Source organism: Heliangelus exortis, chromosome 16, assembly GCF_036169615.1.
Source record: "Heliangelus exortis chromosome 16, bHelExo1.hap1, whole genome shotgun sequence".
Lineage (NCBI taxonomy): Eukaryota > Metazoa > Chordata > Aves > Apodiformes > Trochilidae > Heliangelus > Heliangelus exortis.
The window spans coordinates 12,334,168-12,349,036 of NC_092437.1; the positions used below are offsets into that span (position 1 = coordinate 12,334,168).

At 43.7% G+C, this 14,869-nt stretch overlaps 1 protein-coding gene and 1 long non-coding RNA gene across 5 annotated transcripts in view; both read left to right on the forward strand.

The window, feature by feature from the left end:
* Positions 1 to 979: 979 nt before the first annotated feature.
* LOC139803549 (uncharacterized) lies at positions 980 to 5,731 on the forward strand. Of its 4 annotated transcripts, none has more exons than XR_011729046.1 (4): positions 980 to 1,180; positions 2,909 to 3,207; positions 3,826 to 3,909; positions 4,425 to 5,731. It is a non-coding gene; the product is annotated as an uncharacterized lncRNA (long non-coding RNA). The 4 variants fall into 4 exon arrangements; XR_011729047.1 differs by having other exon boundaries at positions 981 to 1,180; positions 4,482 to 5,731; XR_011729045.1 differs by lacking the exon at positions 3,826 to 3,909 and having other exon boundaries at positions 984 to 1,180.
* A 307-nt stretch (positions 5,732 to 6,038) lies between these two features.
* Positions 6,039 to 14,869, forward strand: part of ARHGAP40 (Rho GTPase activating protein 40) — a 39,135-nt gene continuing 30,304 nt past the window's right edge. The window contains exon 1 of the mRNA XM_071759625.1: positions 6,039 to 6,242. The gene's annotated coding sequence lies outside the window, so the exon portion shown is untranslated. The remainder of the gene's footprint in view (positions 6,243 to 14,869) is intronic.

Consider the following 14,869-nt stretch of genomic DNA (forward strand, 5'->3'; position numbering starts at 1 on the left):
AGAAGTGCCTCAGCCTGCAACCCCCGAGGTGTGAAACGGGGACTGAAATACTTCTCAGCCTTGAAGGCCATGAATGCCTCTTCTCCTTCCTCACCCAATGCACAGCGTGGGGATAGCAGCTTTCCTTTGTCACACAAAGGGTGTTATTAACATGAATGGATAAGAATTAATTAGAAATAATAATTTACATAGTTCATTTAGACCTTAGGATTAAAAGGCTTGCTGCAAGGAGTCTTGCTGCTTAAAAATAAACACAGAAGCAAGAATATTAAATGCTTGTAATAATCTGTAAAGTGCACTTATCTAGCTGCTCTCTTCTCAGGTTTACTGAGAACACCACAATTTGGCCATTCAGCCCTCTGTGAGGTGATAGATAATTGTTTTATTTTACTGGGGGGAAAAACACTGTGATGAAAACCAAGTTACCCATCACAAATCTGTTCCTGCTTTGATCACTGCTCCTTTGCTATTTATCAACACATTTATTGACACAAATCCCATGAAACTTGCAAGCTTGTCTTTCTTGGAAGATAAAAAAGCAAATTAAACCCGAGCTTTTATTTTCCTAATGGGTTAACTAGTAGATGGAAACAAAGAGAAACAGTCTTGTTGATATGGGACAAACCTGTGCTTCGTGTCAAATAAGCAAGCCAGGGAGAAGTAATTTTTAGCCAGGTATCCTCTAAACATCTCTGCAGGGTTGATTCTGGTTTGCTGCTTTCTCAGAAGCCTTTCAGAGGGACTGAAGTGCTTGGTTATCTCCCCTGTATCTGAAGACAGAAACATACCCTGGGCTGTTGTTTCAACAGAAGCCTCGGCGGGTTCCTAACTTGTGCTTAGCCTTGAAGTAGCAGCTGGGGGACAATCGAATCAGATGCTTTCTCAGTTCTTCTTATCCCACGTTTAATCCTTGTTGCTCCCTCCCTGCACAGCACAGGGCTGTCCCTGAGCTGCCCATCTGCTGACTGACAGGGTGATGCAATCAGGGTTATTAAAAGATAGTAAAGCAGAGCAGAGGAGCTGTTCTAAACTAAGTGTAACCTGAAGCAAGCAATGAAGTATCCTCTGGTTCCTTTGGTGAATGAGGTGACCTTTCCTCTCCTTTTCTTCTGGTTTTGTTTGCCATTTGTAATGCTGCTGATCATAGCAATTATCTGGCTACAGCTCCTGCTTACTGAAGGTAAGTTCTGCAGCTGATCAGATCAAATCCTCCTGCATAAAAGCTTTGGCTGGTAGCTTCATCTTTAAAGCACTCTGCTCACTATTTTTGGGCTGGTGCCACTTGTTACAGAAGGAAACTAAAGGTGTTTTTAGTACTGTTGGTAGCATATAAAAAACCCAAAAACTCCAATGATTTTGCTTTGCTGCTAAGCATGCTTACAGGAGAAAAAGCTGCAGCCTGCTGTTCTTCCTCACCCTCTCCCTATTCCCCAAAGGTAATTTAACAAAGGCAAAGGACAAGGAAGTTTTGTACATTTTTATGAGAACTATCCCCCAGTAAACAACCTAACCCTCAAATGTTGTGTACTTGCAAACTCTGCCATTATAATTCTCTTATTTTTATTTTTTTTCTCCTTTTTTTTGGAGGGGTAGGGGGCAGGATGTTGCCACAGGAGCTGTCAGGGGATTCTTTTACCAATGCTGAAGTTGCTGAAAATTTTTTGAAGGGAGCAGAACATGCGTTTTTGTTTAGCTGTGTATTTTACTCCTTTTCTCATTCCATCACTGGTTCTTATTTCTAACATGTCAGTAACTGATAATAGGCTGTGATTTAGGCTAATAATAGTCCTGTTGATGTACTCATGAGATTAAGCCTTGCTAGTAGATGTAATCCCAGCTGAGGAATGAATCTTAAACTCAAAAGCAGTGATTCTGCCTTTGCAGAACAGCTGTAGGAAGGAAAATAAGAACAATATTTCACTTCAGGAAGCTTTTTGGTGCCCTCTGTTCTAACTTAACATGGTAGCCAAATTTGTAATAGATCCCACTGGAGCAGCAGCAATGAAACAATACCCACAAACAGCAGAGCCTTATACTCCATGTGTGTGCACACTGAATTTTTTTAACTTCCAGCTTCCCTTTTGCAGGCTGAGCACACAGCTGATTCCAGAGCAACCCCTCCTTGCTTCAGTAATGAGGCTTCTTCTCTCCATACACTCAAGAGTGGGTAGCAAAGCAGAATAATTAAAAAGTGGAGGTGGGAAGAGGTTGTGACAATTAAGCTGCCCTGAGCAGCAGAGGTGTGATTTACTGCCTCTGTCTGCAAAGCAGAATAAAATATCTCTTTTGCATAAGTAAAGGGTAGCTGGGCCACATCCTTACACTTCAGTGTCAGCTTTTTGCCTGGACAGAGTGAATTCTGGATCTCTTGATGCTTTAAATGAGATTTTCTACATTTACCTCAAAAATTCCTGGCTCTTTGTTGCTTATTCCTAGTCCTAGGCCTCACATAATTTCCCCAAATTCTCTAAATTCCATTTTAATCAATAAGACCAGACACATTGCTGTATTTTTTACATACTAATGTGTTCACAAGATTAAGACGTTAAAGTGTTTCTCAGTCACTCTCAAGAGATAAAAACAAGACCATGTTCTTATTAATAACTTACTAATTCAGTCATATCTCCTTATTTTATGCCACTTTACCCCAGGCACAAATAAAACCAGCTTGCATTTCATCTCCTTCTTTAATATAGTTGCTCATTAGAAGCTAATTGGTTAAAATGAAACACTTGTAGAGGCCTCTCATTGCCTAGTTGGGCTTGGAAAACCTTTAAATCAGCTGAAAAAGGCTCAGAAGAGCCTTCCCTAGCTTCTAGATACCCCCTGTAAGGCTGCAGGGAGGAAAAAAAAACCAAATCATGTGCAGGTATTTCACACGTTTGGGTTTTTGTAAACTTATTTCTAGCACAGATGCCCGGTGCAGAAAAAATAAAGAAAGAGTTTTCTGAGGAGCCTGATTCTGACTTAAAATTTGGGGATGAACCAACAGAAGAAGAATTCCAGAATGACATTTCCAGTGTGTCAGACACCCGGGAGGAGATGCTGCAGTCTGGGAGAGCTGTGGAGACCCTGAGGCCTAAGCCTGCTTATCTGAGTTCATATCCAAAAAGCCAAAAGCAAAATCTCTTTGCTACAAGCTCAGACACCCAGTCTCAGGGCCAGAAGATAAGATCTTCCTATGCTGAGAGGAGCAGTGTCACGATGGTGAGTAGTGTGACCAGACCACCTCTTTGCATCTCTCCTGCTTTGGTGCCTCAGCTCTGATTTTTGTCACCTCTGACTCCCTGGCTCCTTGGATAAAAGGAAGCTACAAGATGAGTTTCTGTTTAATGACTAACAGCAGATTTCTTCTGTCTTCCCTCTTTGGAATTATCCCTGCTGTAGACAAGGTAAAGGTAACATAAAATTGCACAGAACAGCTCTCCTATGTGTGCACTGTATAATTATGTGTGCAGATATACTGAAAGGTAGGTGTACTTATTTAAAAATCTTCAGGAGTTGGATTCAAAACAGTGAAAATTGCTCCGTATTCCTCTAAGGTAAGAAGTTTAACTCCACTTTCTATGCAAACTCTCCTGGTATGAAAGGCTGATGCTATGTATTTTTAAAAGCTGCCTCAGATTTCTTACAGTGGAACATGTGGCTAAAAAATCAGACATATTCCCATAAGAAGCTAAAGCCTGAACTCTCTTTGCAAACCCAGCAGCCCAAATCCTCTTAAGCTTTATCCCAATCCCAAAAGACATATTTGAAGCAGTGGAAGAGCTTAGTGTCCTGTGTGCCTCCTCTTTCCCTCTGCCTTAACTGTCTGTTCCTTTGCAGAAAGGGCTCAGGGGTCTGCTCTGTGCCTTCCCACTCCTGTCCCCTCCTTTACATTGCTGGGATTTTTGAATTAAAGCAGCTGAGGTACTTGCTGACATTTGCTTCCATCAGTTTTGTTGGAGCAGTAACCTTTGGTTGGCTGGAATAACTAAGGACTGGTGATACCTTAAACTGCTGCAGTTGTCTGACTAGCACCCCCTGAAGCTGAGCTTTAGCATGGGATCACTAATATCTGAAATTATTTCTGACATCATTAACACCACCAAGTCAGTGTGGTAACATTTTTATTTCATCGTTGTTGTTCAGAAGCTAGGGAAACAAAGCTAAGAATGAGCTTGGACCCTATACTAGGGTATAATTTAGCCCTCCTAGAGCTCTTTACACATAGGAGTACTAACTTTTCACAGCAGTATCAAAAGCTGGGTTTAAACTTGTCTCTTGCAGGATGTGGTACTGGTACTAAAAGGCTTGCTGGTTGTGTTGGAGGGATGAGGAAATGAAGCATGCATTTGTGTTCCCTAATTATTTGTATCCTACTGAAAGTTGAACTTTTCACAAAACACTGTTTTGGCAATTCTCTTCCTGCTTTTCTTCACCAGCTGTTGTGCACCACGCTTTCCTCTCTCACCTGGAGCTTTGTTTGCCCATTGATCCAGATTTCAAACATCCTGAGGACCCAACTCCTGCCATCCTCTCTGAACACCTACATGGATCAGCTGGGTGCTTCACTGGGTGACAAAATAATGAAAATCCTGAGTTCCCTGGGGCTGAAGAAAAGAGGGCCATTGGCTTTGGTCTTGGGGAGGAATCTGGAACAGAGTGATGAAGCCCAGAGCACCACCTCAGGGTGAAACCAGAGCAGCTTTCCATGCCCATTAGCAGCAATCCTGCCCAGTGTCACCAAGAGCCACTGCAGCATGGCAGAGGGAGGTTCACTCTCTGCAAAGGAAACTCCAGACTTATTTCTGACCTGGGTCCTGACAGCTATTTTCAGAGTCAGCAGTACTGACAAGCTAAATATGAAATAGAAGACAGCAGCTCACCTCCCACCCAGAGCTATGCTCTGCTCCTCTCCCTCTGTCCAGAGGGATGAATTCCTTCTGGATAAAGACCAAACACCCACCTCTGTTCACCACTACCCATCTTGGATTTCAAGCACATAAGATCAAGGCAAGAACTCTCACTAGTGTTTCTTTACTGGAGTTCAAATGTGGTACAGCCTGGTGATTATTTTACTCATACTCCAATTAACACTTTCCTGATCTCCACCTTGTCGTCTCTAAAAGTAGGAAGCAATTTTTCAGCACTCATTTCTAACAAATTAAACAAGCCTACCTCCAATTAACAAGGAATAATTAAGCCCTTAGCAGGTGCTGAGCTTGCATTTCCTTCGTATCTGCTCAGGATCTGCTTTTCAGCACAGCTGAGAGGCTCATACGAGGTTCAATTACAACCCAAAGTGGCACTCGAAGACAATTTGACTTAACCAGTTAGTGAGACCACAAGGAGATTGGTGGGACTGGGCTGAGCTGTAATTTTCTGTCTTAAAGGGTTTCTTTCTGGTTTTCTCCAGTCATTGGCCTACGAACTGAAACGCTGTTTGCTCCTGGTGTTGATGCACACGTTCAACAAATGCTTTTTAAAAAGAGGACTCAAATTAGGCTGTTGCATCCCAGAAAGCCTGTTGCCTCTTGAGAGAAAGTGTTTGTCTCTGCTCTGTGCATGAAGCAACTGTGTGTCTCCAGGGTCTGGCGTGGACAGAGTGTACCAGCCATGCTAACCTGGGCTAATGATGGAGTGTGCCTTGTTTGTGTTTATTTGGCTTTTCCTCCACATCTCCTGAACTCCACATCTCCAAATATTTGTCCAGAGCAGCATGCCCTTAAATAAAGCTCATTTGTCCACATCTTTATTTTCCTTTGTCCTTTATTTGGAAGCAGCCTCCCCCCCCCCAAATACCAATTTCCCATCCCTTAGTAGTTCGCAGAGGACATCTCCCGTCTCCCCAGTGGGCACCGTCCGAGGGTGCTGTTTGTTTTTGTTTTTTTTGTTTTTTTTTTTCCCCGGGTGTGTGTACGGGTTGAAGGCAGATGCTGGGGAGGGGGGGGCCGGATCCCGCAGCTGGGGGCGGCCCCGGCCCCGCCTCCCCCCACCCCGCGCAGGTCCGGCGGGGCCGCGGCGCAGGAGCGGGGGCAGCCGTGGGCAGCCGTGGGCAGTCGTGTCTTCCCCTCCCTGGGCTGGCTCCACATCCCTCGGCACCCCCCTGGCTCGGTGACTGCTGGCCAGAGAGCTCCAGGCACCGTTTGGGCTCTGGGGGTGCCCTGAGCGTTCGGATGCCTGCGGAGCGCCCATCCCTCTGCCTCTGCTCTGCTGTCCCCTCGCTTCGTCGCTTTTGTCTGCAGAGCTGCCCTGCCCAGGTAGGGCTGATGCTGAGCGGTGGTGCTGAGACTCTGGTAGTGCCTCAGGTGTGTGTGTGTGTGGTGGGGGGGTTTCTCTTGCTTGAGATGCGGCAGTGCTAAATTCAGTGCTAAATTGCTGCTAAATTTTGGCTTCTCCCGCGTTTCTGGGGAAGGGGAGGTTGTTTCACCTACAGCACTACTCACATCTCCAAGCTGCCTTCCTTGAGCCAGAGAGAAGGACGTTTGCTGGCAGTCTCAAGGTTTGTTTTTCTCTTTTCCACCTCGTTTTAAAATCGTGTTGGCAATAAGGACTTCAATTTGCAGCTCAATCTCTGGGGCTTCCTGTGGTCTCTACAGGATTTCGCTTGTTTAGGCATTTTGAATGTGTTTGGCTCTCTGTTCATCTGACTTCACTGAGCAGGAAACCTTTTTACCTTGAGGCAGTTGCCAGACTGGTGTGGTTCAAATTAAAAACATTTTATTTTGATCCTCATTCCACGATGTAGATGAACAGAGGTGAGGAGGTCTGCTGTCTGAACACCCAGGAGAATATTGCTGCCTGTTGTATTGCATGGTGATGTTGTAAAACCTGGTGAAAGCAAAGTGTATCCTTTGGGTAGTTTTTAGTCTGTCTGAATGCACTTGGAATAGCTTTAGCCCTGCTGGGCTGGCTGCCACTTGCAATGGCTCTGTAATAGCAGGGGGGTTGGTGCCAGCATGCAAAAGCTGCTTGAGAAACCTAATTTGAGGGTACTGGTTCTTGCAGGGTTCTCTGGCACCACAGCTATGCTGCTGGCAGTAGTGGTTTTTACCTGGTTTTCCTGGCTCTGAGCTGTGAGAAATACTGCACAACTATATACTGGGCTATTAAGAACAAAACTTTTTTTGTGTCAATGTGGCTAAAAGCAGTTTAGAAAGGCCATTTTGGCTCTGCTGTGTGTCTGTGCTTCTTGCAAGGGGTTTATAATATGGGAACCTGACCTTGGGAATTGGGCCAGACAACGGGGCTTGGTTGGAACCATGTAGACTTCATTTTGTGGCCCACAGAATGGATTTTTATTTAAAATCTTTCTTTCCCTGGTTCTGTCTGTACCACCTGCCCCTGTGCTTATCTTTGCTGAGTGTTTGGAGTTTGCAGTGTGAATGTAGCAGTCTCTCAGCTGCCTGATAATCTGCAAGCACTTGAACAGCATCAATTATTTGTGATTTAATTCACCCTTGGCTGTTGTATACAAAAGCTGTTTTCTGGGTATCAGCAGGACCAGTGGAGCTTCTATACCGTGTCAGTTCAGATTTGTATATTGCAGTAGAGCTCCTTTCAATGCGATTGCCTGAAAGTATTTCAGAGAGGTGCTTTTTTTTTTTTCTCTTTAAATGAAGATTTTTTTTCTGTAGATTTGGATTTAATTCACCTGTAAGGTCTCTTGTTTACCTGGAGCAAAGCGTCTTTCCTCATATGTGCCCAGCAGCCTCTATTCCAGGGCCTCTCTACATTGCTGCAAGGCTGAAGTTTTGTTGGCTGGAAAAGTTTGATATCAAGAACTGGACTGAACACTTTGGAGTGCAGTTCTTCCCTCAGCTATAGCTGGGTAGTCTATTTTGAATGAAGTTAAGCCTTGTGGGAGGTGGAAGCCTGCATTTCTTTATACCAAACTGGACGGTAGATGTTTTGTGACCTTTTGCACATCACTTCATATCTCTCTTCCCCTCCCTTCTTATTTGCAAAGCTTTCACTTTGCAGGCATGTTACAGGGGTGGGTTTTGTTAAACAATAAAACTCCATTGTACAGAGAAAGTAATATCTATGTTTTTCATTCTTTTCTGAGCTCAAAACTCTAAGAGAATGTGATAAAAGACCCAAACTCTAGTGTAAACTCGTGAGCTAATGTGTTTTGATGGATTCAAGTGATAAACAAGCTTGAAACCATTTTGGGATAAGGTCTTGCAGCATGTTGGGATCCTTAGCTTTTCCACAGGGCCTCTCTGGGTAGCAGCTGGGTGAGCTGTGGCTGTTTACATCCTTCTCCTGGAGACGTCACTGGATGATTTCACTTGGTGACATCTGTTTTCATTAAAGAGGAATTGGGGTTCTTGGGTCCAGCTGCATGGAGAAAAATCCTGCTGAAGATTTGACTTATGGTCCCTTGTGCCCCAAGAGGGCACAAGAGCAGCAGCATGGCTCCTGGGTCAACCAAGGTGTGGGTTTAAGATGGTGGTTTTGAGGCTGAAAGAACTTGTAAATGTTGTTTTCCAGTTCATAGCATTTGTTGAAATGGAGGCCCACAAGACCCAAGTGGCCAAAGCCCTCAGCATCCTTCTCTGCCTTCTGTTTTGACCTTGCTTTAAGCAGAAGGTTGGATGAGGTGATGACCTGAGGAGCCCTCACGTGTGCAAACTGCTCTGTGTCCTGTTCTGTTTACAGGGAGTGAAGGACCCCCCTACTCCTTCAGTCCTCATCAAAAATCACTGCGTGACTTTTACTGAATTCTTCTGCTTTAGCTGGGTGTGGAGGGAACTAAAGGTTACATACTGTATGCTCCTGGCTTTTTAAAAATCCTTTAAAAGTTAGAGGCTACAATGTATGACCTAGAATCTGGTATATTATAGCTTCATGTCTCTTTTAGGCTCTCAGCAAAACGCTTGTTTAATAGGGATGTTATGGCCCATATGCTTCTATTCCAAGCAGTTTAAGTGCTTTCAGTTGGAGAAATAAAAATATCTTAGCTGTGACATGGTGTTTGAACCTCCTGCTGCGGATGTCAAATTCATATGGCAGTGAGTCTTAATTGAAACCTGCTGGAGTTCTTTTTCTCCTGCAAAATACTATATGAGATACTGTTTATGCAGCTGGCTTGAGGGGATTATCCTTAATTAAATATTTATAATCAATTAGTGCTATTCGGTTTTGGAATGCTCTTGCTTTCTAAGAAACATCATTTTGAGTTATAGAAGGCATTTAGATTTCATATTCTACTTATCAAATGTGGCCTGTGTGATTTATTCAGTGTTGCCATGGGCTTCAGGTCTGCAGCATTGTTAAGCATGGGAGTAAATTCCTCCAGGTGTGTTGTGAAAATCTTGTCTGAAATCAGGGTTTGTTGCTTGAAAAGTTAGGTCCCTCACTAGGTTTTAGATTCAGATATTTATTAAAGCTTTCTGCTATTTGTTGCTGTTTGGTATGACCGTTAGGTCAGTTTGCAGGGGAGTGTGTTTTGTCATTGCAAAGAATTTTGGAGAAAGAAATACAAAAGCTGATGTAGCTTAAAGCATATTCCCCAAAGTATATTACTCCAAGAGTCTGGAATGTGTTGGTGGGAGGCTTCAGTTTTAGTGAGATGTTGCTCCATGCATGCAGGAGTTCTTCCCCTCCTAAATAATTGTTTCCATCTGCATAACTTATTCCATCAGTGCCTGGGCTGTTGAGCTGCCTGCAGAATTTGGATCTCTTGTGAAAATGAGTCTTTCTCCCTAAATCTTTTGTGCTAGCTGTATATGAAGGGAAATTTGCTATTCTGCTGTATACAGGAAAATAACAGGACGAGCTCCACTGGGGGACCTTTTAAAATTAACAATACTCTTGTTTGTCTTTCATATCCTTTTATATTTTTAGAAGGAAAAGTTTAAGGACCCTCAAATCTTCCTCTGTAACTTATGGTAAGCCTGTTCTTTATTCACTGGTTGCCTGACATTTATTTATTTTTTATACAATATGGTGTCTTTTTTATCATAACTTGCAGTGTCCCTGGTTTGAATTATATACTGTGGCTTGTGGTCTGTGAGATGTCCACATGAATATACACAGTCCCATCATGTGGTGGAGCCTGAGTGTAGGAAATGACACCAAATGCAACATATAGGTGAGACCTTAGTGTTGAAAACAGCCTGGCTGAGACCCAGACACACTTCTAGAACCTGTTTGTTGGTTTTGCAACATTAATGTACTTATCCCTTTGTCTGTTCTACCCTTTTCTGCTATTTTCTTTATCCTATTTTCTACTATTCCTTCTCAGATGATGGATGTTGTTAGCAGTTACTGTTGCATGAATATTGGGAAGGGACTGCCAGGAGATGTAATTGTGAACTGTAAGGTTCACAGGACTGCCAGGAGGTGGTGAGGGCTCAAACATTGTTCACCTATGGTTGGTTCAGCAGCCTGTGCACTCAGGAGGAGTCAGCATTTAATAGCTCTTGGTTATCCCTGCTTGGGTCCCCTCATGAAGCACAGGAGATGCATCATTGCAGTGGGACACCAAAAACGTGGAACATTCTTTGCTCCCTTCTCTCTGCACTATTTTCTCTTTTTAATAAGTGGAGTCTTGATTGGTTTGGGTCAGTTTAATGTCTGTTTTCCTGAGGAGGTGACATGACAGATGTGGTTTTATTTCTCTTCAGTTTTTGGTTAACCTTTACTAGGTTTAGCCTGTGGTGGACGTGGGGAGCACACAAGGGAGGGAAATCTGCCTGGTGTTGGGGTATGGAGGGCTGTCATGTAACTGCTGGTTTGGGGGGGAAAAACGACTTTTGCTGTCTTCCTGATGATGGTTGCCATTCAGTGCTGCTGCCAAATGAAGAGTTACACAAACTCAGATGTCTCAGTGTTTCTGTATGTGCACTGTGTGCACGATGGAGCATGCTGCCAGTGCTTGATCCCCTGTTTCTCCTGCTTGATCTTGCTCCTGACAACCCCAACCAAGTGACCACCACTGGAAACAGAAGCAGTGTTTCATGCCTTGAGGGTGCATGTAAGCTCTTGAGTGAACAGGAGCCTGGAACTCCTGCAAGTTCCATAGCAGGTGGCCAATATATAATGGAACTGGAAGGATATCCTCTTTAGGCAACAGAGAAATAGAGCTTTGGTGATTAAAGTTGTTGTTCTCAGTCAAAGTGAAGCTCAGACAATGTCAATGTTTGCCAGCAGCAGGGCTGACACAGTGGAAGGAAATCCTTGCATGCCTCACAGCGGAAGGCAGACATGAGCCTGCAATATATACATCCCTGGAGCTGAGCTGAGATACAGTTGTTTTGGTCAAATATTCCAGAATGCTGGACTCGTTCCAGCTTCTGCATTAAAAGGGTAAAAGTAGATAAAGGTAACAGCTGTATTTAGATGCTGTATTTCCTTTGACTAATAGGAGAGGAAGGATACCTTCCCAGCAGTCCCTCTAATGATATCCCTAATCCAAGAGTTTCAGAGTTCATTCACTTCATGCTTCCTACACTCTGTTGGCCAGCATAAAGCAGGAGTCAAGTTGCTGGATGTTTGCAGGCCAGGAAAAGTTTGGAGGAAGCACAGAGCTGCCAGGTCAGTTGGGAGAATTCAAGGCTTTATTAAAATACCGGTATTTGTCGTGGAAAAAGTGTTCTGGAGAATGGCTTTTTGCAGAGCTGCAAGGAGGTGTTAGGTGGAGGAAAACATAACTGGGGGGCAAATCTGTAAGTAGGACAAAGGAACTGCTGCTTTAAGGCTTTCTTATGAGCTATGCTGGTGGGGTCTGTGCAGATTTGTAATGGATTAACATTACCTCATTGTCAGCAAAGCAGATGGTAAAGCAAAACTGGTCTTTGTAAAGGTCAAGAGACTGCATCTTGGTTTCTAGCTTGGTATTTATGAGTGTCATTTCAGAGAATCATTTGGGTTGAAAAGGACCTCTGAGATCATCAAGTCCAACCCTTAATCCACTACCACTGTGGTTACCAGACCATGGCACTGAGTGCCACATTCAGTCTCTTTTTTTAAAAAGAAGCCCAGGATCCTCAGCAGTGTGGATGCTGGTGGGTCAGCTGAAAGCTTGCTGAGTAAGGTGATGTATTCATAACTCCCATCATGGAGGTTTGGTTTCTTCCCTTTCTGTATGTTGTTCCAGTTAATTTTTAATTTAATTACCAGAAACTGTCCACCAGTTGCTTCTGCAGAGCTGCAAGGAGAGCAGGTCTTACCTCTTCCTCTCTTTTAACCTGGTGTGTGTGCAGCTCTTGCTGTGTCAGTGCTGGGGCAGAACCTGAGTCAGAACTTACAGTCCACTGATACTTGTGCCAGAAAATGTCCATTACACAAAAGTTTGGTTGCTTAGACCAGGGCTGGTTTAAACACCCCATCCTGAATGTCAGCTTGCTTTCATCAGACCTACTGTGCTGTGAGGTAAAACACAGCTGCTGTCCTTCATCTTTTCATGTTCGTGCCTTTAGATTTCTTCTATGAAATCTTTGATGTTTTCAACAAGGCTTTGGGTCTGAATTGAATTTCTGTTCCTTAATCTTGTTGGATTTGACAGTGCTTCTTCAGTGGGTGATCCATGTGTCACGGTTTAACACTGGCCCGGCAATTAAACCGAGTAACAGACGCTCTCTATTTGGTCAATTCTGGCATCTATCTTGTCCCTTCCTCCCCAAAGGAGGCTGCAGGTGGGACCTCTTTATGTTTTCCTCAGAGCTGAGCAGTGTCCTTGGCTCTGCACCCCAGTCTCTAGCAGTAACTCTAAACATCAAGTGTTATCAGTCCTAGAAACACACACTGTCTGAGAAACTTGCTGTGAATTTCAGCAAGTGCAACTACTTACAAGAGACTTAGCTAAAAGCAAAAGTACAAGACAGAAAATCACCTTTATCCTGGCCCAAACCAGGACACCATGTGATGTCCTTTTGCTTCTGCAAATGGCCCTGTATTACTCTGGATTTGCAGACCGGGTGTAAACTGAAGAATAAAAATCTGTCTTGCAACATCACTTGGCATTGCTACCTGAGACTCCGTAGGGCTGATCTCTTTGACCCTGCAGTGTGAGCAGCAAACAGCATGGGGAGCTTTGTAGGCACAATTCCAGTCTCTAACCGAACTGTGAGACAATCTTGCACCATTCACCTCACCTGCCCTGAGTTCTTCTTTCTTTAAATCCTGCACTGCAGACTTTGAAATGTCTGTAGCAAACTGTTCTGCTCCCCTTTTTGGCTTCTAAGTCCTAGGTCATGCCTGCAATCTTCTGATTCTCTCTCTCAGGAAGACTCATGGTAATTAAACTGTTGTGAATATTTTGGAAAAATGAGCTCTCTCCTAACGAGTTAACGAACTCTTGACTACAAATAGCTCTGTAAGAGCTGTGAGCTGTGTTGTGCAATCAGGTTCAACATCTCAACCAGTTTTGTTCCAGCTCTTGCATCGTTTATAGATGAAACCAGTACAAACAAGCTCTGTGTGGTGACTTCAGAGCTGGGTGCCAGTGTAGCAAAAATAGTGACTTCTTTTAAAGTTTTTAAAGATCTTTTAAAGCAGCAGTACAGATCTGTTTCTGTCCCAGCTGTATCCTAGAGGACATTCCCCAGAAATGTAGAATATGGGCTACTTGTAATCTCTCCACACACAGAGAAGTTTGGATCCTCCTCATGGACCTATTACTGCCAAAGAGATGACAAAGTAGAACAGAAGCCTGTTAGGATAAATGCTGGCACTTTTGATTACAAGCACAACTGTTGCTTATGAGTAGAATAACTGGCACTTAAGATTGCCTGGCTGTGAAATAAGAACTGCTGCTTCTAGGCTGCATTAGATTTTCTTTTTATTTTGGAAAGAATTTATTGAGCAACTGAGATCTGTAAAAAAACTGCTTCCCTTAAGAGGGGGGTATTGTTCTGTCCTGATGCTCAGGGGCTGGTAGGTGTCCTACCCACAAATGACACCAGCAGCACTGGCTTCCCAAGAAAATGCCCTACATCCAGGCTAGGAGGGACAATGTGGAGGCACCTATTTGATAGCTCTTTTTCTCTGGATATTGAAAGATTTTGAAATGTCTAGGTAAATGAATTGGGGTTTTTTTATAATGATTCAGCAAGACAAGCTTCAATAACACAGAGGGGTTTCCAGCCCAATCTCTGAAATACTTTTAGCTTGTCTGACCTGATAGAGACATTAAAATCTCTCAAGAGACCCAAACAAGATTTGAAAAGTGCATCTGTATTTTGTCCATGCTCTGCCATTTGGGTGTTTCACTTTTCATAAACAGCCTATTTGTGTAGCTCTGGTCGGGTCACTCCTACATTTCTCCTTCCTTTGTCTTCTCATCCTTGCTAAAACTCAGGCTTATCTGAGTCAAACTATCAGTACCTATTGTTCAGTTGTCTCATAGCCTTGGTAGTTCTGATCCATTTGCTTGTGCTCGGGTTGTGGGGCCATGCCATGTGCATGACTTCTTTCAGGAGTGGATGTTTGGCATTCTTTGGGGAGTAACTCCTGTGGGATGCCCGAAAACACCCTGACTCATGGTGAGTTCAGCCCATGGAGCCCATCCCGCTGCTTGTGATTAGGGTGCAGGAAATAAACAAGATGACAGCCTGATCTATCATATCTTCAGGCTGAGAACTGGGGCAGCAGAGTCAGATAGTCCATTCCTGACGTTCTTTCTGTCTCTAGCTCTGTTGCCCCGTTTGTTTCCCTGAAGGCAACAGAAAATTCAGCTTGGAAAAATCAAAATGACCTTTGTGAAATGGGCTGGGACATCAACTTGGGAATTTGAGCTCTTGGATTTTTTTTTATTTTATTTTTTTTTTTTTTGGGAATTGAGGAGGTGCAAAGTGCTTTGTGGAGGTGGTGCTGGGGGCAAGCTCTGCAGTATGGATTCCAGTCTGAGCTTGACCAACAGAGAGGAGCTGGCATGAGA